Genomic DNA, 26,455 nt, shown 5'->3' on the forward strand with positions numbered 1-26,455 from the left:
TTAGTAACTTAGATGAAATGGATAAATTCTTAGTAAGTTACAAACTGTAAAAACTGACTTAATAAGAAAGGTAATCTAAGTAGATTTAACAAGTAAAGAAATTGAAGTGATAATTACAAAACTTCCAACAAAGAAAAGGTCAGGCATTGATAGCTTCATTAGTGAAATCTACCAAACATTTATAGAAGAATTAATAACAATCCTTCTCAGACTTTTCCAAAAACTAGAGGAGGAGGGGACACTTCCCCATAGATTCTATGAGATCAATATGTACCCTAATACCAAAACCAGACAACACATCACAAGGAAAAACAAAACCAGAAACTACAGTCAGTACTTTTCAGACACAAGAATTCTCAACACAATACTAGCAAACCAAATCTAGCAACATAGAAAAAGGATTATACAGCATGATGAAGTGAAATTTCTCCCAGAAATGCAAGGTTGGATTAACATTTGAAAATCAGTCAGTGTAATGCACCATGTTAATAAAGGACAAAATTTTGCATAATTATCTAAATAGACTCAGAAACAAATTTTGACAAAATCTACACCTTTAAGTGAAAAAAAAAGAGAAAGCATTCAACAAAATTGGAATAGAAGTGAACTTCATTCTGATAAAAGAACGTATGAAAAATCCACAGCTAACTATGGTGGAATGACTGAATATATTACCTCTGAGATCAAGAATGGGATAAAAATGTGCTCTCTTGTCACTTCAATGCACAACTGGATTTTCTAGGCAGGGCAATTAGACAAGAAAAATAAAAATTAAAATGGTCCAGATTGGAAAGGAAGAAGCAAAACTGTTACAGAAATGCAATGAGATCTAGATATGATCTCATATATAGAAACTCCTTAAAAATCCATAAATATCTATTAGATGTTACATGAGTTCAAAGTTGCAGGATAAATATCAATGTATTAAAAAAACAATTGTTTCTCTATATACTAGCATAAATAAAATTATGAAAACAATTTTACCTGCAAAAATGCCTAAGTGCAACTCCTAGTATGATAAGCAATTGTTTGGTTTTGTAAGAAACTACCTTACTCTTTCCAGTGGCATACAATTTTAGCAGATTTATTTTTGGAATATCTATTACAGGCTAGGCTTATTTCAGGCTACACTTCTAGGAGCTTGAAGAAAGGCAATGCACAAAACACACAACATTCCTTTCCTCATATAGTACTCATTCTCCTTGGAGGAGATAACCAATTAACAAAATAAATAAGTGAATAAAATGTATCGGATCTTAAAAAATACAATGCAGAAAAAAAGACAAGTGCGGAGGATAAGGAAGGCTGGAATTTGGGACGCTTTTTATAGGGAGGACAAAGAAGACCTTTGGGAGAAGACACCGGTGGAAACTCATCTCATGTATTATAACGTTTTAAAACTTCATATTTCCTGGTGCTTCAATATCCCAGTGAACTTTCTGTGAGCACCCTGCCCAGGTAACCAGGTGCAGCAGTGTGATAAGGCTGGTCGTGCCACAAGTTCCCCTTCTCACCCTCCCTGACTGTGACTTCATGATATTCACAGGCACCCATGAAATCCCCTCAAGCCTTTTCCTTGTATTAATATATTCCACCCTGCCCCCCAATAAAGGCACTTGCCCACAGGTCCTCATTCTCTCTTGGCTCCTTGGAACTCCTGCCGTATGGCAGCCTGCATGTGTCTCCCCTTCCAGGACCTGTGGGTATAAAAAATCTCTTTCACTCACATGGTGTTATTCCGTGATTCTACCTGACAGATCTCCCTAAAATCCCATTTAAGTTATAAAAGTATTCCTTACAACACACCTGGGCTCTTTGAAGAAATCACATTCCAGATATTCCTTAACAAGTATGAAGTTAATTCCTCAGAAAGCATAGGAGCAGGGCCCTCCTGGCCACTAGGCATTGTAGGCAGAGTGTGGAGACCCCACGATATTTTTTAGGGACCCATAGACTTTTTACTATTTAATTTCTTCTAAAATCAGAAAAAGTGAATGTATTGAATAAAGAACATTTAACAATAGGGGAGGGGGCTGGGAGAGGGTTGGATTGGGAGTTTGGGATTAGCAGATGCAAACCAGTATATAAAGAATGGATAAACAACAAGGTCCTACTGTTTAGCACACGGAACTATAGTCAATATCCTGTGATAAACCACAATGGAAAAGAATATGAAAAAGAATGTATATATGTATAACTGAGTCACTTTGCTGTACAGCAGTAATTAACACAACATTGTAATTCAACTATACTTCAATAAAAAATAAATTAAAAAAAGAACATATAACTATAAATCCAGCCTGGATTATATTCCTTTTTTTAAAGTCATAAAATATAATTTTTAATTTTTTTTATGTAGAAAGGGGCCCATGAAGACAAATGTCCCTATGCCTAGAACCGGTAGGAAGCATCCTGGAAAGAAGGTGAGTGCTTGAGGGGAGTGAGGTAGAGAGAAATTCAAATAGTTGGGAGATTACTGGGAAAGAGCACAGAAGTCCTTAAGGCCATATTTACACTTGAGCTTTTAACCCTGAGCAAGATGAGAAACAATTAGAGAATTCTGAACATAATTAACATTTTAAAAGGATCATTATTGCTGTGCTGTAGAGAGTAGATGGTAAAGGCAAGTGGATTATTGAAGATACTGGCAAAATCAAAGTGAAATCATTCTCTGGCAGAGGTGACATGAAGTAGTCAATTATTGAATGCATTTATTCGTGTCCAACATCCAGAAATAGAAAGACTAAAACCACCAGATCACTAAAATAGTAATTAGCAAGAGTTTATTGTGTACATATAACAGTTTGTGAACTGAGAGCTCTCAAACCACCATGGGAATGAGGCTCAGAGGTATTGCTATAGGAGAGCTTATACAGTGAAAACGTAGAGGCTGCTTATTCTGTACAATGATGGGTTATAGCATTAGAGCTTCCCTAGTGATAGTGGATTGTTGAGAAGTGGACACCACTTGCCAATTTGGGGGAACAGCTTAAGTTTCATTTATGATTTTCAGAGGCATTTGCAAGAAGTCACCAAAGTTTTGTTTGTTTTGTAAAATAAGCTAAATTAAGTTTTGCTTATGTGGCCTAATTGATTTTGTCTGTTTAGGGAATTTTCAAGTCTGGCCTCTATTTTGTACTTAACTTTAACTTAAGTTAGAATTAAAAGGATTTGCTAATTGTTTGAGACTGGAGGCATAAGAGAAGGAGCATGTAGACTGATGTACTTAATTCTCCCAACCAAAAGGAAACTGGGGTCAACTACTATCTGCCTGCTTTTAACGTCTCCAGTAAAAGGCCATAGCTTCGCTCCAAAGATTCTTATTGTTAGCATCAGCTGCTTCTTCTATATTCAGACAAGTAAATGAAGAAATGTAAACAAAAAGTGTGATAATGACTGAATAGTGACAATGATGGCCATGTAGAAATTTTGGTGTTTTCTTTTCTCCAATCAGGAGACCTTTTGTATGTTAGGGTCATTTACTCTTTAGTTACCCATGATGGTGTTAGAAGCAATTGCAGTGAATACCGGATGTTGTCAGCATTAATGTCTATGCCAATGATTTTCAAACAGATAAACAGTGCCGTCACTGCAGAGGGAATGAGATTGCTGAGATGAGAAGTGCATGATGGGCGTATCCCAGAGGGAGTAGCTAGGAGACAAGGTGGTGATGGGGGAAAAGGAGGGGGGTGTCATGTGGAACAGACCAGTAGAATGCCTGGTAGTATCTGAACATTTTTCTGAGGATGGGTTGGCTCCATTATAAGTAATGGCCCACTATCGGCATTTTTAATTAGGTTTTATAGTGATTCTTTGCTCTATTTCATTCTCTTGCCCTCTTGTGGGAGAAAAAAAAAAAGTATATGGTATTCAAGTCAGATTTCCAAGGGGAAGAAAAAGAAAAACAAACTCTAAAATGGAGATTGAAGTCACAACTATGGCTTCATTAACAGAATACTCAACAAACTGAACCACAAACAATATTCCGTTTTCTGTAGATTAGAACACAGACTTCTGAAAGTTAAAGTTTGCTTGAGAGTTGTTGGAAATGGGAATTTTTCCCAAGAGAGTATGAATTTACATTGTTTTCTGGTTAATAATGGAAAGCCAAGTGGAAAAAAAAAATCCTCCAAGGGCTGACACTCTTAAGCCTAACCCAATCAGCAGGATAAGAAACTTCTATTGTCTTCCTGTAAATTGATCTGTTCTAATTATAGCTCAAAGGAATTATCAGGGAAACTCCTGGAAACAGTAATTAGTCAAAAAAGATTGAGATGCCCCATCAAATATTTTAGTTTTAAGAAGATATGTTTCATATTTGCAGCCTCCTTTGAACAAGGGGCCCCAGGTGCTGGTGATATAATGAGGGCACTTTATAATACTGGGGCATGTGGTCTCCAAATAAGACAAGACTCTAGCCTCTTCTGCCTTTTATGTACATCATTTTGCCAGTTGCTGGAGTTTGCTTTAGTTTCTGGCTTCTCTGTTGACCTGATTAGCTTAACTGAGTATTTAAATTTTATTTATTCATTACTTGCTTCTGCCAATTTCCCAAAAGGATTTCAGGTGAGCTTAACTGGAAGGCCTTTCACAGAACCCTCCGCATTGTTCCTGTTTGTAATTCACAAACCATTAACAGCTCTGTATAGGATGGCCTTATCAGGCCTCTCGAGTTTTGCAGTTTATACATGGTATTTGTACTATTTAATCCTGAGATGTTCTCTCTGCATATCTATTTGTAGTTTTTTTCTTTTTCTTTTTTTTTTGTGGTACGCGGGCCTCTCACTGTTGTGGCCTCTCCCTTTGCGGAGCACAGGCTCCGGACGCGCAGGCTCAGCGGCCATGGTTTCACGTGCCCAGCCGCTCCGCGGCATGTGGGATCTTCCTGGACCGGGGCACGAACCCGTGTTCCCTGCATCGGCAGGCAGACTCTCAACCACTGCGCCACCAGGGAAGCCCCTATTTGTAGTTTTGATGTTTCATTTGGATTCTTGGATTTACATGTTCCGCATATCGACATTTATTTGTTTGAATGCTCTCACTTCTCTGCTACCAGTGGGCGTGGCGCGGGGGGAGGCGGAGTCAGCGGAGGCTGTGGAGCTGGGAGGGTGGGAGACTGGGGGTGGGAGGGGTGAAAGCACGAGAGTGAGTGAGTGCGTGCGTGGCTGAGTATTTAACCGCATGAGGCAGCGAGACGCTGGGGCTTACGTCAGGTGAGCAGCGTCTCGGCGCCCGCCAGCAGCTTCTCCCGGTCCCCGGACCCAGCGACGGCTTGGTTGTGAGGATGCGGGGAAGCGAGTGTCCGGCCCCACACATGGAGGACATGGACCTGCACCCCGAGCTGCTGCAGAAGTTCACCTGCCTGGCACCACTGACGAGGACGTGCTCATCTCTGGGTTCCACCAGTTGCTTGGCTTCCAGCTCAACCCGGCCGGCTATGCCTTTTCCTGCCCATGACACCAACCGGAACTTACAAGCAGCAGTTGGCGCCTATTACGACTAAGAGAGGCCAAACCTCAGTGTGCCTTCTGTGTTCTTTGTGGAAGGTGTCATCATAGGAGAAGGGGAGTCGATACCTCCTGATACTCAGTTTATAAAAACATGGCGGATGCAGAATTCTGGGTCAGAGGCCTGGCCTCCAGGGATTTGTTTTAAATACGTCAGAGGAGACCAATTTGGACTTGTGCACGTGGTGATGGCGAGATCGCTAGAGCCCCAAGAGGTTGCAGATGTCAACGTCCAGGTGTGCAGCCCGGGCAGAGCAGGAATGTATCAGGACAGCGGCGGATATGCGCGGCCACAGGACTCTACCATGGAGATGTCGTAGGGGTCCTTCTCGGTGCGGAGGTGGGTGGACTTTTAGGAGTAACGCAGCAGCTGTCATCTTTTGAAACGGAGTGCGACACACAGCCACATCGCAAGGTAGAAGGAAACTTCAACTCCTTTGCCTCTCCCCAAAAGAACCGACAATCAGGTGAAACAATTTAAAAGACCCTGGGGATTCCGGTTCGACTCCATCAGCAAAAACACATGGGCTCCTGTTCGTCACCACACCAAGCAAGATGGGAGTAGACCCTCACAGAACTCTGTGAATCTGTCCCCCAGCCGTCACGCAAACAGCTTGTCCATAAGGTAGGTGCCCTCGGAGAAGAGGAGAAAGGGTAGGTGGTGGGCCTTGGGATTTGTGATACCCCTTCATGGCAAACCTAGAAGCCTAGAATGTTCTTTAAGACTGCTTAGCTCTCCTGCCAATGCAACAGCACAAATACCTACCCCCCCACGTCCACGTCCTGTGGATATTATTCCATCCACGTTTGTAATTTACTGCTGTCTCTCTGCTCTGGTTTGGGTGTTGAAAGAACCAACTTCTTTACCTTTAGCATCAACAACAACAAAAAAGTCAAAATATCACTAGTCATTCTTCCAGTGTAAATGCATACTAAGTGTGGAGCCGCAACGCAGCTTTGGAATTCGTTCCTACTGTGTGTGTTTTGGTTTTGGGTGGGGTGTTTTTCCTGAGGAAAAAGACAAGCTCAATTATTTATCCTAAATGTTGTTGAGCTTATTTACCTTGTTTATTTACCTTGTTTGTGTGAGTTTTGTGTGAGTTTATTTACCTTGTTTGTGTGAGTTTCCAGTTTATTTACCTTGTTTGTGTGTCTTGCTGATATTTTCCCAGTCTGTTATGGCCCATCGACGTCCTCACTCAAAACCCGGAGCGGTCCAAGTGATATTTTGACTTTTCATGTGTGAGGAATAAGTGAGAGAATTGTTGAGTTAATCATCATTTTAAATATTCTGATTGTTCCAAGACAGACTTCTAGGTGTTGGATTTCTTGATCTGTTTCTTTCCATGCTTGCTGATTAGACAGAGCCTTCCATGCTCTGCTAAGGTGATGATGGTTCCTGGTTGTTGGTTTTGGTTGGTTGAATAAAGCCCTGATGCTGAGAGCTAAAAAAACAAAAAAAAAGTTTTTAAAATGTGTAATCTCTCTGGTCAAAATTATTTAGTACTTGAAATACCAATTTATCTTATTTGATTGGAAGTGCTTTTGGAGAAAACAGAAAAAAAAAAGTTTAGACCTTAGCACTCAAGGTAGCATCTGACATAAGTTACCAAGTTTACTGAGCTTTCCTTCTGTGAATTTAGACAGGTGAAAGCTGCTGAAACTATTTGTATTCTGTAGTATACATTGTGGTTCTGAAACTTTAACATAATTTAGAATTTCTTGCACTGCTTGTTAAAACACAAATTGCTGGTCTCGACACCAAGTGTTTTTGATTCAGTATCAGGTTTGGGTTTGGCAATTTGTTTTTCTAACAAGTTCCCAGGTGAAGGTGATACTACTGGCTTGAGAACTGCTGATGTTGTAGATTACGCCAAAGTTTAAGACAATAATTTTGCTCTTAGAAATTGTCTCTCTGTTGGAAAAAAAGGCACGAAGCCTAAATTTTGATCTCAGTATATTACTCCATGCAAGCTCTTTCCAAGGTACGTCTATTATTGGTGGCTGAAATTGTTTAACATTTAAATTCTAAATACAAAGCTGGTTACTTCTAAGACATGTATTGATACTATGTACAGAGAGAAAAAAGGCTTATTAAGACAGAATTCTGTTTACTTCATTGTGCCTGCTGTAAGAAATAGAATCATTGATTTACTGACTTTTTATGAATAAGCAATACTAGTTGAGAGTAGGTAAATTTAAAATATGGTGTAAAAAATAATATAAAACCGAATGTTTTAACTCCACACACCCAGAGGTAATAATTTTACATTTTAGCATTTAATTTGCAGATTGCATATGTGTATATTTTATATATATTTATATATAATATTATATATAACATTTACATATTATTTTAATTCTGATTTATTTTACTTGATATTACATAGTAATTACTTATAATTACATTTTCCTACCAAAATATTCTTAAATAATTTTTAGTTACAGAGAAATCAGTAATATATCAAAATCCCATCTCTAAACATTAGAGTTCAGCTGTTAATATTTACGTTGTAATGAGAATTTTATCACTCTTAATTACATACTTGTTGCCTACACCTGTGAAAATATCCACCTAATGCCTCATCTCTGTCTAACCAAAACCATTTAATCCAGATCCGTCCACAGCCTGTAAAACTCTCTGTGACTTAAAACATGTTTTTTCTGGTATGATCCTCTTATCACATATGAGGTTTTAAAATTCTTTCGCTAGTTAGAGTCTCTCCTACTTAAAGTAAGATCTTTATGCATACAGAGCCATGGTAGTCCTTGAGTAAGTTTGTCATATTCCCACCTGTCAGTAAGCATTCAGCACATTTCTGCTCACTTGCTCTGTGACAACCTGGATATCATGTGTCTTTGGGAAAACATAGTCCCACTTAAATTTCTTCCTTCTAAATCTCCTGTTTAGGGACAGCTATGGTACCTATTACCATAAGGCCAGGGATTTTTGACGACAGATCATGGCAGAGTCTTGTCAGAAACAACTCATTTAGCAAAACTTCTGGCATGTGGCATTTATTCAGCCAGATGATTTTATACTCATGAAAAATGAGAACTTTTCTGTACTTACAATTTGATTTTTTTTTTTGCTTCATCTCATTTAACTCTTGGTAAAATCCTTGTGTGTCTCATCTGTACAAACAAAACATGATTTATAGCAAATCTCTTCCAACTCAAAACTGAACATTCCCACCAGCTCCCTCTTTTAATATCCACCAAATTAGACAGTGATATTCTCTGTTATCTGGCCCAGTCTCATTATAACAGCGACATTTCTTCTGGTGATTCTTGTCCTTAAGGACTTGAAATTGTCTTCAGAACTGACCTGAGAGCATCAGGATTTATTTCCCACCTTGATTCCCATCTAAGGTCTATGAAAAACAGTTCCTGAATGGTGCTTGACACATAGTAGAACAACCAATATTTGTTGAATGAGTAATTCGTTAACACTATTAAAATTTAGCAGATGTTTTACTTTTTTTACAGAAATTAACTTTCAGTTAACAGGGGGTCTGCTTGGTTTTCATGCTATAGTTTACTTATATTGATGTATTAATTTACAAATCATTTGCTTCCAAAAAGAGTTTGAAGTACAGTATATAAAATATTTGTATAAGTCCATTAAACAATAAAAGCATAATGGATTATTAAAGAGTATATTATGTTCCTCTTAAATATATTTAAAATCAAAAATAAGCTGAATTTGTCTTCCACATGCAAAATCCATAATGAATGGTGGGTGTGGGTGGTTAGAAAAAAGAGATTGACTTTAAATAAAAAATACTACTTAGTGATGATGATTATAACACATTTAAATATAAGTCACTGTGTGCTAGCATTTATAGAATAAAAATTATGAAAAATTTAGATATATTGACGTTTCTGGGTTTAGAATACTAACAATTCTTATGTCATTAAATATATACTGTTCTTGGCAATGGGCATGAAAATATTGCCTAGGCACATGAAGTTATACCATTTTGAGAGTATAATATTCATTTCAGCATGCCAGTCTTTTTTTTTTTTTTTTTGCGGTACGCGGGCCTCTCACTGCCGCGGCCTCTCCCGTTGTGGAGCACAGGCTCTGGACGCACAGGCTCAGCGGCCATGGCTCACGGGCCCAGCCGCTCTGCGGCATGTGGGAGCCTTCCTGACCAGGGCACTAACCCGTGTCCCCTGCATCGGCAGACAGACTCCCAACCACTGCACCACCAGGGAAGCCCCAGCATGCCAGTCTTAAATGCAGGGATTAAAATAATTTTTCTTTTTCAAAGTAATAAATTTATAATTCAACTGGCTTGCATCCTCATATTTTCCCCAGTACATGCAAAAGTGTTCAAATAGATCTGAAATAACTTGACTTTCTATTTAAATTTTGGTGAGTTAATGACAGCAGGAGATTAAAAAGGAGCAAATACCTTGGGCAAGTGCCGCTGCTCTGTTGGAGTTTTGTTTTAATGGAAGTTCATTTTTTTCTACTGGAAGACTATGTGAGATTTAGAGTTTAAATATGAACCGTATAATTCATGAGTTAGCTCATGAAATAATTTGCTTTAACTGTGAGTCTCAGTTGTATATTTCTTTTTTTCTTTTTTTAATGACATTTATTGTTCTCTTTCTAACTTTGCAAGCAATACATGTTCATTGCAGACAATTAGAAATACATAAAAACATGAAGTAAAATTAATAATCACCCATAATCCCCATCCCGCAGAGATAACCATCATTAGCATTTTAATGCATTTCTTCCTGGTATCTACATATGTTTTTATACTGTATATCTTAATTTTATTTTTCTTAACATCTTTTTTGGAGTATAATTGCTTTACAATGGTGTGTTAGTTTCTGCTTTATAACAAAGTGAATCAGCTATACATATACATATATCCCCATATCCCCTCCTCTTGCGTCTCCCTCCCACCCTCCCTATCCCACCCCTCTAGGCGGTCACAAAGCACCCAGCTGATCTCCCTGTGCTATGTGGCTGCTTCCCACTAGCTATCTATTTTACATTTGGTAGTGTATATATAAGTCCATACCACTCTTTCACTTCATCCCCGCTTACCCTTCCCCCTCCCTGTGTCCTCAAGTCCATTCCTGTCCTGCCCCTAGGTTCTTCAGAACCTTTTTTTTTTTTTTGAGATTCCATGTATATGTGTTAGCATACGGTATTTGTGACTTACTTCACTCTGTATGACAGACTGTAGGTCCATCCACCTCACTACAAATAACTCAATTTCGTTTCTTTTTATGGCTAATTGAAATATAATTAACATACAATACATTGTTAGTTCCAGGTACACAACAGCATGATTCAGTATTTCTGTACACTATAAAATGATCACCATGATATGCCTAGTTATCGTCTGTCACCATACAAAGATATTACAGTTGTGTATTTCTAAGTGTGCAGAAAATAAATGCCTACTTCATGGACGGTTGTCCATTAAGATTAAATAAAATCTGTCCATGAAAGATTAAATAAAATGTTACATGAAATGATTTTTCTAAATGCATAAAAGACTGTCATAGTACTTTCCCCAAATTTTATTTGTCATCTTGTCTAGTATTTCCAAGGATGGGAATGGTACTAAAACTATTCCTAAAAAATTCAGAATATTTACAAACAAGCAGAAAATTAATGCAGAAATATTGAAGAGGCAAAACAGCACGGATTTTTTGAGGAACACCTGTAAATTGGTAAAGCTAGAGGGAAGAGACAATGAAAGGAGGTAGTCTGAACGCAACTAGAAAGATACCTTCCACTCATACCCATTGATGACTAAATGTTTCCTACCCAGACACTGCTCTTACTGACCCCATAAACTACGCTAATTTTCCCCCTACTCCTGGACTGCCATTGGGCCATCTCTCTGCCTGTGAACATGGTATTGGCTGCACCAGAATCCGTTCATTACCTAACTTTTCATTGAATCTCCACAGACAGAATTAGCCTCTCGTAATCAACACATTCTGTATGTTTTATTTTTAGAGACCCATATCTATGGTCACCTTTTAGATGTAAACTTGTCTAGTACAAGAACTTAATTCCTAATCATCCTCATATTTTCAAAGCATCGATCAGATTGCAAGTAGCAGATACAAGAGATATTTATTAAGCTGACTCCTAAATTTTGTAAAGTACATTTATTTAGCAAATTTTATTACTTTATATTTATTATGTTATTTAGCAAATTTTGTTATTGCTGTATCATCCAGAGGCACATACAATTACTACTGTCATTTAAAATCAGTGGGAGTGGAGGGGGATTTTGCAAGGTGTATTTGCTAATGTTCGGTACATACAGGAATTTCACAAACTAAATTCACATTATGAATATTCACATTAGGTACAGAGCATAAGCTCTAACTTGTGGACTGGGGTTACAATATTGTGGAGGAGCATTAGTAAGCTTACTTGCTTGCAGAAAAATATCACCTTCTTAACCTAACTTTTATCAGAAATAATGCTGACATTTTAGTCTTGATACTTTTTTTTTTTTTTTTCCCGGTACGCAGGCCTCTCACTGTTGTGCCCCTCCCGTCACGGAGCACAGGCTCCGGATGCGCAGGCCCAGCGGCCACGGCCCACGGGCTCATATGCTCCGCGTCACGTGGGATCCTCCCGGACGGGGGCACGAACCCACGTCCCCTGCATCGGCAGGCGGACTCTCAACTACTGCACCCCCAGGGAAGCCCTAGTCGTGATACTTTTGACTCCTCTCTTTCAGTGGGTTTTGAACTCAGAGAAGGGGTAAGGCATTGTATATATTGACTCCCTTGAACTATAGCAAGGATAACTTCAGTCAATATAGTGGCAAGAAAAGAACAATTTATTATGGTTTTTTGCTTTAGATTTATACGTTTGCCTTTTAAAAAATTTTTGTTTTATATTGGAGTATAGTAGAGTATATTTTTTTATTAGAACGATATTTATTTTTTCTTTTTCATTATAGTTTATTACAAGATATTTAATATAGTTTCTTGTGCTATACAGGGAACTTGCTATACAGGGAGAGGGAACTTGCTATACAGGGACCTTGTTGTTTATTATATTTATTTAATTTTTATTTTATATTGGAGTAGAGTTGATTAACAATGTTGTGTTAGTTTCAGGTGTACAGCAAAGTGTTTCAGTTATACACATACATGTATCTATTCTTTTTCAAATTATTTTCACATTTAGGTTATTACAGAGTATTAAGCAGAGTTCCCTATGCTCTACAGTAGGTCCTTGTTGGTTATCTGTTTTAAATAGAGCAGTGTGTACATGTTAATCCCACACTCCCAGTCTCTCTCTCCTCCACCACCCTTCCCTGGTGCTAGCCATAAGTTTGTTCGCTAAGTCTGTGAGTCTGTTTTGTAGACAAGTTCATTTGTATCTTTTTTTTTTTTTTTTTAGATTCCACATAAAAGTGATATCATATGATATTTGTCTTTCTCTTTCTGACTTGCTTCACGTAGAATGATAATCTCCAGGTCCATTCATGTTGCTGCAAATAGAATTATTTCGTTCTTTTTTATGGCTGAGTAATAGTCCATTGTCTATATGTACAATATCTTCTTAACCTTTCCTCTGTTGATGGACATTTAGGTTGCTTCCATGTCTTGGCTATTGTAAACAGCACTGCAATGAACATTGGGGTGCATGTATCTTTTTGAACAATGGTTTTCTCCGGATATAGGCCCAGGAGTGGGATTGCTGGATCATATGGTAGCTCTGTTTTTAGTTTTTTAAGGAACCTCCATACTGTTCTCCATAGTGGCTGTATCAATTTACATTCCCACCAACAGTGCAAGAGGGTTTCCTCTTCTCTACACCCTCTCCAGCATTTATTGTTTGTAGACTTTTTGGTGATGGCCATTCTGACTGGTGTGAGGTGGTACCTCATTGTAGTTTTGATTTTCATTTCTCCAGTAATTAGTGATGTTGAACATCTTTTCTTATGCCTCTTGGCCATCTGTATGTCTTCTTTGGAGAAATGTCTATTTAGATCTTTGCTCATTTCTTGATTGGGTTGTTTGTTTTTTTGATATTGAGCTGCATGAGCTATTTGTATATTTTGGAGATTAATCCCTTGTCGGTTTCATCATTTGCAAATATTTTCTCCCATTCTGTGGGTTGTCTTTTCGTTTTGTTAATGGTTACCTTTGCTTTGCAAAAGCTTAGTTTAATTAGGTCCCATTCATTACTCTAGGAGGTGAATCCAAAAAGATATTGCTGCGATTGATGTCAGAGTGTTCTGCCTATGTTTTCCTCTAAGAGTTTTATAGTAGCCAGTCTTACATTTAGGTTTTAATCCATGTTGCATCTATTTTTGTGTATGGTGTTAGAGAATGTTCCAATTTCATTCTTTTACATGTAGCTGTCCAGTTTTCCCAGTACCAGCTTTCAAGGAGACTGTCTTGTCTCCATTGTATATTCTTGCCTCCTTTGTTGTAGATTAATTGGTCATAGGTGTGTGGGTTTATTTCTCGGCTTTCTATCCTGTTCCATTGATCTGTAGTGACTTGGACTCTAAATCCACAACAAGGAGCAGAGAAAACAATACTCAAAATTGGGTATTTTTAGAAATATGGGGATCCTTTATATATGTCATCTGATGATATATTTACTAGTAGAACTAAGAGCTTCTTATTAGGGTATATGTGAACTTGTAGAGAGATGTTAAAGCTGCATGTTTATTAGCACCTATTAGTATTTGTTATTGCTAATATATCAATAGAAGAGAGCATATTTTCTGTGACTGTACTGAATCCATTCTCTGACTTTTACTTTTTAATGCTGGGAGAAAAATTAGATACTTATATTTATATGAAGTATACTGAGTCCTAATAGATTTGAGTTCACAATCCAGTTTAGCCATTGACTATCTAAAAATGGGCAAAGTAAGACAATATCTCAGTTTTCTCATATGTTAATCTCAAATTCATTCTGTCTATCTCATAAAAAATACAATAGATAATTTATGGAAGGCATATAAACGCATTGTCTGTCACAGAAGTGCTTCCTAAAATATTATTATTATGCTTGGAGTTGTGGAAATTACAAAGGATATGAATATTGGAATAATAAAGTTGAGAAAAGAAATAAGTAACAGAGGATCTCATATGGCATGTTACCAATGTCCAAAACAAAGAATGCTAAGCAAGATGTTATGTAGACAATAAAGAATCTGATTCAACTATAAAAATTAAGGCAAGTGAATAAAGAACATAGTCAATTTGAAATTGTATTTATGTGTAGAGAGATGGTGGACAGAACAGGATAGGAGCACATAGACTAAGTAAATCATTGCCAATGTATTAGTCCTCAGAGGAGAGGGCTAAACTAGTGCCAATCTTTGTGATTCTTTCTGTCTGTTTACCTGAGTTCCATAAAAACTACAAAAGAAATATGATTAAGTTGCTGTGAGAAAAAAGGATATGAAAAGTGATTGGCAAGGGAATATGTAAACATATTTTTGAAAATCTATTATTTCATAAAAGGATGAATTCAATATTATATCTAAGTTATTGGTCTTGAAAAACTCTTTTCAAAAGTCTAGGGCTTCCCTGGTGGCGCAGTGGTTGACAGTCCGCCTGCCAGTGCAGGGGACACGGGTTCGCGCCCCGGTCCGGGAGGATCCCACATGCCGCGGAGCGGCTGGGCCCATGAGCCATGGCCGCTGGGCCTGCGCGTCCGGAGCCTGTGCTCTGCAACCGGAGAGGCCACAACAGTGAGAGGCCCGTGTACCGCAAAAAACAAAACAAAACTCTATAACAAGAGAATTGCAGTTGATTGTTCATGAATGAAAAATCTATAGGCCAGTTATCTAGATGTTCAGGATCTGACCTGCTTCAGGTTCTAATGATATTTTTGGAATTTGAATGCCTAGGTCTAAAAAGTTTGAAAAGGGCACAATGTTCAGCTAAAGATACGTTCTGATAAAATGAATATATTTGAGCAATTGTAATTCATTGCTTTAAAATGGTTCTTATCTAACAAATCCTATGAATGACTCTGAACTAAAATAGAATTCCTGCCAAGAACATGATTTTATTGAACTTCTCTGTCACAACCTGTACTATTTTTTCCAAAGTATTTGACTTAGAACATTATAACATTATAGACAGATACTTTTTAGGTCAGTGAATTCTTCTTTGATTATTAAATGATAAATATATTTTAAAAGTGGATGATTACTAAAATTATTTTGGAAGGTTTTCATTTTTTAGATGCCTACTGTCCAGGTTTTTTCATCCGTGGCACTGTTGACATTTGGGCCAGAAGTTCTTTGTTGTGGAAGGCTATTTCACTTACTGAAAGGTGTCTAGCAGCACCCCTGTCCTCAAAGCACTAAATGACAGCAGCACATACCAGATGTGACAATCAAAAATGTCTCCAGATACTGCCCAATGTTCCCTTAAGGGCAAAATTGTTTCTGTCCCTGCTGAACACCACTGCTATAGTGATTAGACTCTCAGGTAAACATTTTCAACTGTATGGGAGAAGAAAGTCCAAATACAGATGGGATTTCAAATTTCAGAAAACAGGTAGTATAGAGTTGAAGGAACAATGTGATCGATGTTTTCTTAATTTCTGTAAACTAAGCTTCTTAAGTGACCAATTTTAGGCCAGTCCTGACCTTAAAATGGGGAATGAGGGAGAAAAGGGTTGAAGTGGCATCTGATTTTAGACGCATAATCTGTGAATTATAAGACATTAATTTGAATCATTCACCTCTCATTCTGGGTGATATACTCACCTTGAAGGAGGAGCTGCTGAAACCTGAGATGAGATGGTTCCCTGGGAAGAAAAGATGTCCTTTGACTCTCACTACTGGCTGCTGTGGGGCCCTCCTCCTTTGCTCCAGCCAGAGAAAATTCAGCAAAATTAATAACTTTTTTGAGTTGTTATGGCAGAGTTTCTTAGAAGTAATAAGTAAAGCTCAGATGAAAAAATTACTTCAGAAAAAGAAAAACCCTGTAAGAATTTTAAAAATATCAGATGTAGGAGAAACTCAACTTTCAGAACATTTCTTTCTTACAAAGATAAATATTGAGCACCTACAATATGCCAGGAAGTGAAAAATGTGGAATGCAGCAAAGAATAAATAAGAAAAACAATCTATTTGTAATGCATACATTTTTCAATAGCGACATACCAAAAAATAACGAAATTGTATACAGTCAGCCTTCTGTAACCTCAGATTCCTCAACCACAGATTCAACCAACCGGATTTTGCACTAAATTTGTGATTGGTGGTTTTGAGGAATCTGTGGACTTGGATCCTGAGGATATGGTGGGACAACTATGGGACTTGGGCATCTGCAGATTTTGGAATTCCTGGCGGGTCCTGGAACTGATACCCCACTGATATCTAGGGATGACTGTGGTACCTCAGAAGGTCATACTTGCTATGTAGAGAAGGAAAAATAAGGAGTGATAGGGTAAGCCTTTGCAGAGCTTTAATAAAATCACTCACTGAAGAGTTGGTATCTACACAGACACTAAAAGGAAGTGGAGGAGAACATCAGGCACCAGCAGGGGCAGAAGCTCCGAGTGGGCGTGTGCCTGGGACTCTCCAGAGAACCACAGGGAAGGCAGAATTGCTGGACTGGACAGTCTGTGAGTGAGGATAGTAGATGATTATTAGGTCAGAGAGGTAACCGTGTGGTGCTGTGAAGGTCATTGTAAGGATAGTGGGCTTTACTCTGAGTGAGATGGGGAGAAATAGAAGGTTCTGAACAGAGCTTAGGCATGATCTGATTTATATCTTGTAGGTTCATCCTGGCTTTTACCCTGTTGATTACAAATGGAAGATGTATCAAGGTTAGAAACAGGACTGCTCTTGATACTCAAGAGGTATAGCAAGAAACAGGTGAAGCATTAAGGAGGCTTAAACCTGAGTTGTAGCAGTGGAGGTGATGAGAAATTTATGAATTCTGGCTATATTTTGAAAGCAAAATCATTTTATTTGCTGATAGATTGGATGGAGGAATGAGAGAAAGGACACTCCAAGGTTTTTGGCTTTAGTAACTAGTAGGTGGAGTTGACATTGTGGTATTAAGGAAGATTGCAGATGGGGCATACTGTAAGAGGGAGAGGTGGTGTCCACCTTTGAATCGTATTAGAGATGCTTACTAAACTTCCAAATGGGGTTTTCAGGGAGATTGTTCAAATGAGTCTGGATGTCAGCATATAAACACTTAAGCCAGGGTCTGGATGGTATAGACGTAAGAGAGCACGTATAGATGGAGGAGGAGGTTTTCGAGTATGGAGCCCTAGGACCCTCCGCCATCAAAGGGCAGACAGTAAGGAGGACAGCCAGAGCGTGTGGTCTCTTCGAAATCAAGTGAAGGCAGTGCCTCAGTGCCATAGGAGTGGTACACTGTTTCAAATACTGGTAATAGTTCAAATAAGATAAAGAATGAGAATTCATCTTTAGGTTTAGCATTTAGAAGTCTTTGGTGAGCACACATTAACAGAATCTATGTTTTGATGCCAGCGAAAGCCTGACAAAAGTAGGTTTATAAGAGAATAAGAAGAATTTATTATATAAATTGACTTGAGGATTTTGCTGTTAAGGAGAACAGAGGAATGGAGTAGTTGCTGAAGGAGATATGAACTAATGGGAGTGCTTTGTCAAGACAGAAAAAAAGAGTGTGATTCAATACTGATGGAAGAAACCTAGTGGACCGAGAAAAATTGATTATGTGGGAGAATTGTGGAATTTTGTTTTTAAGTAAATGTGGCGTGAAAGGGTGTGGACGTTCTCTGCTCATTGTTTCTATTTTACTGGTAATAATAATAACAATAATAATAATAAAGCAACTTTCTTAGTGCAGAATAAAATGTTGAATGCCTGAGGAGAGTGGAGGTAAGAATTAGTCATCTAGAAAAGGAGGAAAGTGACTGACCAGAGAAACGTAATATTACGAGCAGCATTAATAGTCGCATGAATATAATAGTCACAGTTCTGTATTATTCTCCAGCTACATTCAGTTTCAGGGAAACAGGCTTGGAGTAAGTGACAATTTGCATTAAAGCAAAACAAAAGGAATGGCATCATTTTCTTGACAAAGCCAGGAAGGGCAAGGAAGTTAAGGGAATGTGGAAGGGAGGATTACAGTAATTGACTATGAATTTTAAAATGAGGAAAGAAAGAAGCGAGAACATGTGGCTGTCTGTTGTATACTGAGTTCAACTTTGGGGTCATATGTTCATTTTCTATTGACTACTTATATTTAATTGACTGGATCAGATTTTCTTTCTTTGTATATATATTTATTTTTATTGAACACTGGCCGCTGTGGAGACTGTGGACTCTGTTTTCTTCTTTTGAGCATCTTGATTCTTATTCACATGGCTGGTTAAACACTTTGAATTTGTGTAACCATAGATTTATACTTTTAATGTGAATCTGTGTAAAGCTCAAGGTATTGCCTGAGCTGCTCAGGACGCACTCACCAGAGTCTGTCTTCCATAATACCTGATTAAATCTTTATTTTAAGCTTTGTTAAAATCTAGTAGAGTGCGCTCTAGGAAATCCTTACTTCCCTAGTAAGGATTTTCTCGTCTTAATTGCTTTCAGAGGAGTTAAGGAGGTTTCTCCAACCTGGCAGGAACAGAATCCATGTCCCCAGGACTGCTCTTTGTTCTAGTGTCTCTGTTCTGTCGTTAACCCAGAGCAGCTACTATCAGGAAAGCCTTACAGAGTTTCCCCCTGTGCATTTAGAGCCCAGCCCTGAGCCACAGCTGTGGCCCCATTACAAACATTAATTATTAGAATCTAATTCTTGTTACTTGAGTGGGAGTAAGATTGTATTTCGTTATGGTTTTTTATAAAAAATTCATTGATTAATCTGTTTTTATTTGGGTTTTTTCTTACTGATTTTTGGGCCATAAATATTTTACATTTCATGATAATTGTCCAAACGTGAATTAATTTTTTTCATTGTCTACTTGTATTCAAATATATGAGTTAGAGTACGTGTTAGAATTAATGTTCATGGATAAAGAAGAGAAATACTTCTATAAAAATAATTCTAGTCAATCAATAACCATCTGCTTTTATTTAGCTTCCTTTTGTTTTAAGTAAACATACTCTTTTTATTAAAATATTAATCTACATTTAGAGTTTAACCCTTGTGTGTTAGTTCTAGTTACTTCCAAAAACTTTTATCATTAAGTCAGGGGAACAATAAAAATAAATGGTCTAAAAATGCATTCACAGATTTTAAAGATTCATATTTAAATACTATAAAAATGCCAGTTAAAACCAACTCACCCATTATATAATTTTAGCCCTTGAAAAAATATGGATGGGGTATGTTTGAAGAGTGTGTTTTTTTTAAAAACATAGCCTCAATCAAAAATTTATCTGCCTTTATAAAAAAATTATCTGCCTTTATAATATATTAGTCTCTCTATGTCAAATAAAAAGTATTGTCCTAAAACAGATCCTAATAAATCTGAATGATTGTTTTGTTTCCTTCACCAGGTGATTGCACAGTAACTCTTCTCGTTATATTATATTGAAAGATGCAAGCTTAAAATGTAGTTTATTGTAAGCATGCATATTGATATCATCAATAATAAGCAGATAGTTCTATAACACAGTGACTTGTGACTCATTTCCCATGCAGTCAGTCATGAACGTTTGAAATATGATCTCTAGACTTAGAAAAATAAAGAAAACATAATTTCTACTGATTTTCTTTCTCTCTGACTGTAACTTGTATTCATCCATCAAGTTTTTAGGTATCACAAAGCAGCTTCTGGCTAAGTTCGTGATTCCCACATCACTGCATTATGAATGTCTTCAGGCTTCCTCATCCATTCTGTACTGTTAGAATTAGGTTTTCATAACCCTCACTTTTATGACTAATTAAAGATTTATCTAGCAAATCAGGAACAAGATAGCATTTGTCTCTCTCTCTTTCTTTCTCTCACTTTTCCCTTTTTTCCCCTTCTTCTTTCCTTTCTTATTATCCAGTCTCCCACAAGGAAGTTGATTTTCCCTTTGTAGGAAGGTTAAGCTTGCCTGGATTCATTATTGTTCCTTAAAAAGCCCAAGCTTCGTAAGACTCTTGATATTCCAGGAGGATTAGATCTCTAGTCATCTGTCTAGCTAATTAATCTGACAGAATAATAGAATAATATTAACCTGTAATAAGTGCTCTAAAGAAACAAAAGAAAGAAGGAATAATAGAATTTATCTGTTCACAAGAAGGCCAAATGGTTACAGCCTGGGAATAAGCTCCTTCCTTAAGCCTCCAAGGTTCCAGGAAGACTGGAGGGGCCTAACCTTGCAGGTGTTTACATTTCAAGGTTCTTGGAAACCTCAATATGTCCTAAAAGAGCAGACACTTGGGGATATCTGTTTTTAAAGCAATTTTGATTGTACACTAAAGGTCTGGGTTAAGGAGGATATATTTTCAGGAACTGGCGGGCATGACTGCCCCTTGATAAGCAGAAAAAATCGTATTTTCCTCATCTCTCACCTAACATGGTGTCCAACTCCTCAGGTAAGACGATTAGCTTGGCTCCAGATTCTGTAGATTAATGTGGTTTCCCATTTCGTGGTGGTGAAAGCCATAGTATCAACCATAAATCTTTTCCACTAAAATTAGAGATATATTGGAAAGTTACCAAGATTTTAGGGTAGCCAGATGCAATCCACAGTTAACTGTAGACAGAACAATCTCTGCTTCTGTCATCTTAGCTATAGAACCACTGCACTCTTTTTTTTTTTTTTTTATGTAAGTGCTGAGAAGATTTTAGATTTGGGTAGAGAAGAGAATCAGGGACTATGGCTCTATTTGCATTTAACAAGCAGATGTGGCTCCCAAGCCTTGTTATTCCAATAGCTTTGCTTTAGTTTGGCTGTAAAGATACTGGAAGCCCAAAGAGCTGCAAATAAAAATGCCCATCAACCTGAAATCAGTCATTAAGAGATCATCCTATGCAATTCATTTGCTCCTCTCATCACTAGTAAATGGAAATTGGGATATTAAAGTTACCCATTGGTAGAACTTTAAACTGTAAAAGGAAACTGCTACCAACTGTGGCAGCATCGAACTATGTATGGGGTTAATAATGTATGTCAAAATAAAAGTTACGACAGCAATCCCATAACAGATAGGGCAGTCAAGTGATGAGTTTGATACCATCGAGTGTGAGCTACCAAGTTGAAAGTATAAAGAGGTGTGTCTTAAATGTAATTAGAATCTGATAAGAAAAGGATGCACATTGTTAGCTCAAGATTAGTCACTAAAAGTAATTTTTCAAATCGTAGTTAAGAATATAAGAGAGGAAATAAATGTAGCGCTCTAAAAGCTAATAATTCACTCTTTACATAGCAGGTTAGTCAGGACACACAAACATTAAGACCCCTATGCAAGATCAGACCCTGCTTCTTTTAAATGGGAGATTTTAGTTAAGTCAAATCACATTCTGTGTCTCACTTTAATAATCTGTAAAAGGATATATTAGGACTTTTCCCTTACAGACCTAACTTGGAGATGACCTTGAAGATGAAATGAGAGAATGTGAGTGAAAGTTTTTCATGTGTGAAATACCATAAAGTTGAGCTATTTTGGTGTTATATTTTTTATTATTTATGTTAATATTATTACTGCTAGTATACTGTATAATTCTTTATTGACACATTATCCTCTAAAGTATGATGAGTTAGGAAGATTCTGTTCCTCTTTAATTAAGAATTTACTAGAGTCCTTTTCAGTAGAAAAGGGAGGAAAATTAATCATGAAATAATCAATTAAGCCATCAGACAGGCTTTGGCCTGCAATTAAAAATATTGATATTCGGGCAATTGCTGCCATTGAAAGCAGAAAAAAAGAAGAGGAGAAGAAGAAGGAGAAGAAATTTATCCACAAATACAGTCATCAGGCTAAGATCGAACTCTGTAATTGAACGGAAGGTACTACAGGCCTGAGCCCTATGATAAACTTGCAGTTGAGCTTAAAAGAGGGCATATAAATAATTAGCTTCAAACTTATAAGAAAACTACATTTTCAAATGGAAAAAATGAACTGGTTGAATTAGCCTCAGTTGTAGAACATATTAAAATGTATTATAGTCTTTCATACTTACAGGATACGTTCATGAAAATCTTGAAGCAGATTAACATTTTAAGAATGGAAACATATCACTTTTTAAAGCTAACATTTGCAAAGTGAAGCACAGAGTTCCAGATGGTGAGTCGTGGTCCAACAAAAGACCACAAGAGAAATTGAAGTAGAGAAGTTTATTACTCACAGGTCCTGGAGGAAGTACATAGCACACCTCAGGGCGTCACACAGCGAGGTCAAGGCAGGGAAGAGAGTGGGCAGAGAGAGACAGGACCTGGGGCACATTCCTTTATTGGGTTCACAAGTGAAGTGCATTGGGGTTCCTGGGCTAAGGCTGGGTCGGTCAATTCAAACCAAAAACAATGTGGTTTTCGTAATCTCGTGAGGGTCTTATCTAAGTGGTGTATAAGGAGAAGGCCCTGGGAAGTGGGGAAGGCTGTTTATTACAAGGGCTGTTGGGAAAGTCATTTAAGAAACGTACATTTCTTGTGCCTCTGTGGGCTGTTTCCTAGGGTTTGGGCTTGCATGAGGGGGCTTGTGTCAGTTTAAGGTCCTCACAGTCTGCTTGATCAAACAAAGTGGATGCCAAAGCAGCAGTACCATGGAGTAATTTAGCTGAACTCTAGACAAAACAAAACCCAGGTTCAAACTTGATGACATGAGCAATTCTGGCTAATGGATTAGAAAAGATTTCATAAAGCAAAAGAATTTCTACAATAATTGATGTTAAAGTCAAATATGCTTTCTGGGCTTCCCTGGTGGCGCAGTGGTTGAGAGTCTGCCTGCTGATGCAGGAGACACGGGTTCGTGCCCCGGTCCGGGAAGATCCCACATGCCGCGGAGCGGCTGGGCCCGTGAGCCATGGCCGCTGAGCCTGCGCGTCCAGAGCCTGTGCTCTGCAACGGGAGAGGCCACAACAGTGAGAGGCCCGCGTACCGCAAAAAAAAAAAAAAAAAAAATGCTTTCTGATGAAGGAAAATTTAAAACTTGCTATAGAACTTGCTAACAGGCAGGAATTTAACAATACTGTTGGAGACTTCTCTAGTGAGGTAGGATAACAATGGTGACGCAGGATACCTGTTGGGAAACACTGTGAGACAAAAATACAACTGGCATGTTCTTTCATGAGACACCGCTTAGCCTTCCAAGAGAGCATGTTAACACAAAATGCTGAAGACCTATGTATGATCCAAGCTAACAATGCCTCCAGAGAGCAATCTGGTAATTTTTTGACTCCTGGGTACCTACAGAGTGCTTCCAGAAAGCACTGAGTGTCTACGGCCTTAGTTGGGAAGTATGTGAACCAAAATGCTATACTGTTCCACCAGGACCTGCCACTAACAATTGAAGTTACAGTGCAGAAGCAAAAGTATGTAAATCATTAACAGTGATAATCAAACAGATTATCCAGATGGATATTAAGGCAAGTACAATGATGTGTGCTGCAAGGGGTATATATAAGTAAAATCTCTACTCATCCCTCAGTGTTGCTATGAACAACTTCTCTAAAAAATAAAGTCTAAATTTTAAAAATACATATTGAGTTGTTTCTCACTGGAATTGACTCAGTGATCCAGTGTAGAATATTTGTGATGCAAGATGAGCCCAAGGCACTTCAAACAGTGTTTCCCTAAATATGATTTATTTCAACTGATTTTGTTATAAAAATTATTTTGTCAGTATTTACATGTGTCCTTTTCTAACAAATATTTAGAGAGCTGGTTAAATATAAACTATATGACTAAGCAACTGCTTTGACACCAACATTCTGGTGTACGCTGCAGATGGTGTTCAGACTGAACCAATATTTTAATAACTTATAATAAGTGAATAGCCTGAAACGCATGTACAAACAGAAGTGTCACATTTCTGAGATCCAAAAATTAAGACTAAGTGCCCATTAAACTATTTACTGAAACTCTTTAATATTTATATCCATATTGTTAAAGCTCCAGGTCCAGAACAATTGTTGGAAAACCAAAGAGGTTTCATAATATGATTTGGCAATGGAGGGAAGCCTCTTGCACTCTTGGTGGGAATGTAAATTGGTACAGCCACTATGGAGAACAGTATGGAGGTTCCTTAAAAAACTAAAAATAGAATTACCATATGACCCAGCAATCCCACTACTGGGCGTATACCCAGGGAAAACGATAATTCAAAATGACACACGTGGGCTTCCCTGGTGGTGCAGTGGTTGAGAATCTCCCCAGGGAACACGGATTCGAGCCCTGGTCTGGGAAGATCCCACATGCCGTGGAGCAACTGGGCCTGTTAGCCACAACTACTGAGCCTGCGCGTCTGGAGCCTGTGCTCCGCAACAAGAGAGGCTACAGCAGTGAGAGGCCTGTGCACCGCAAGGAAGAGTGGCCCCTGCTCGTTGCAACTAGAGAAAGCCTTCGCGCAGAAACGAAGACCCAACACAGCCAAAAATAAATAATTAATTAAAAAAAAAAAAAAAGACACATGCACCCCAATGTTCATTGCAGCACTATTTACAATAGCCAGGTCATGGAAGCAACCTAAATGCCCATCGACAGACGAATGGATAAAGAAGATGTGGTACATATATACAATGGAATGTTACTCAGCCATAAAAAGGAACAAAATTGGGTCATTTGTGGAGACGTGGATGGATCTAGAGACTGTCATACAGAGTGAAGTAAGTCAGAAAGAGAAAAACAAATATCGTATATTAATGCATATATGTGGAATCTAGAAAAAAGGTACAGATAGATGAACCTGTTTGCAAGGCAGAAATAGAGACACAGATGTAGAGAACAAACGTATGGACACCAAGGGGGGAAAGTGGGGGGGTGGTGGTGGTGGTAGTGGAATGAATTGGGCGATTGGGATTGACGTATATACACTAATATGTATAAAATAGATAACAGCCTGCTGTATAAAAAAATGAAATCCAAAAAAAATAATTTGGCAACAGCCATAATTAATAGGCAAGCTGCTTTTTTATTGTCTACTCCTTAAAAAATATCAGTTTTTATAGAATGTAATCAATGGGAATACAAAGGTCATCCAAACAGCATCTTGAATAATGAGAAGGTCAAAGAAGCACAATCCTCAATCTTTAATATTTCAAATATAAAGCATTTAGGGAATTTGAACATTTGACTTCAGATGTTCTCTGTTCGTGACAATGTTATAAGTGAGGGAGGAAAGTAGAAGCACAGTATCCTGACAAAGACTGTAACAACAGTGGAAAAGGGAACATTTCCTATGCCAGTTTATCCTGGATCTTTTAAAAATGTTCAGATAGAGCACAAATGAAAATTAGAACCCCAAATATTTTTTTCAAAGTAAATTGTAGTTAATATGTCAGACAAAAACAAATACCTTCGTATGCATGGGCAGCATTTTTCAACTTCTTATTTTGAACTAATTTTAGATTTATAGAAGAGTCACAAAAATGTAGAGCTTTCCTATATACCCATCATCCAGCTTCTCCTTATGGCAGCTTTTTACATAACAATAGAATCTTTATCATAACTGAAGAATTAATTTTGGTACAATAATATTAATTAAAGGGTAGAAGATTTTGGATTTTACCAGCTTGTCCACATTACAGTTTGTTGTAATTTCCTCCTAGTTAACTCTCTTTTTTTTTTAACATCTTTATTGGAGTATAATTGCTTTACAATGGTGTGTTAGTTTCTGCCTTATTACACAGTGAATCAGCTATACATATACATATATCCCCATATCTCCGCCCTCTTGCATCTCCCTCCCACCCTCCCTATTCCACCCCTCTAGGTGGTCAAAAAGCACTGAGCTGATCTCCCTGTGCTATGTGGCTGCTTCCCACTAGCTATCTATTTTACATTTGGTAGTGTATATATGTCCAGGTCACG

At 37.9% G+C, this 26,455-nt stretch overlaps 1 long non-coding RNA gene and 1 pseudogene across 5 annotated transcripts in view; both read left to right on the top strand.

Annotated features, from left to right (window-relative positions):
• The window catches only part of LOC137228942 (uncharacterized), a 544,864-nt gene that overhangs the window by 205,440 nt on the left and 312,969 nt on the right, over positions 1 to 26,455 (top strand). The window lies entirely within an intron of this gene.
• On the top strand, positions 5,315 to 6,109 carry LOC137228563 (protein ILRUN pseudogene; annotated as a pseudogene).

The sequence above is a fragment of the Pseudorca crassidens genome, chromosome 8, assembly GCF_039906515.1.
Source record: "Pseudorca crassidens isolate mPseCra1 chromosome 8, mPseCra1.hap1, whole genome shotgun sequence".
Taxonomy (NCBI): domain Eukaryota; kingdom Metazoa; phylum Chordata; class Mammalia; order Artiodactyla; family Delphinidae; genus Pseudorca; species Pseudorca crassidens.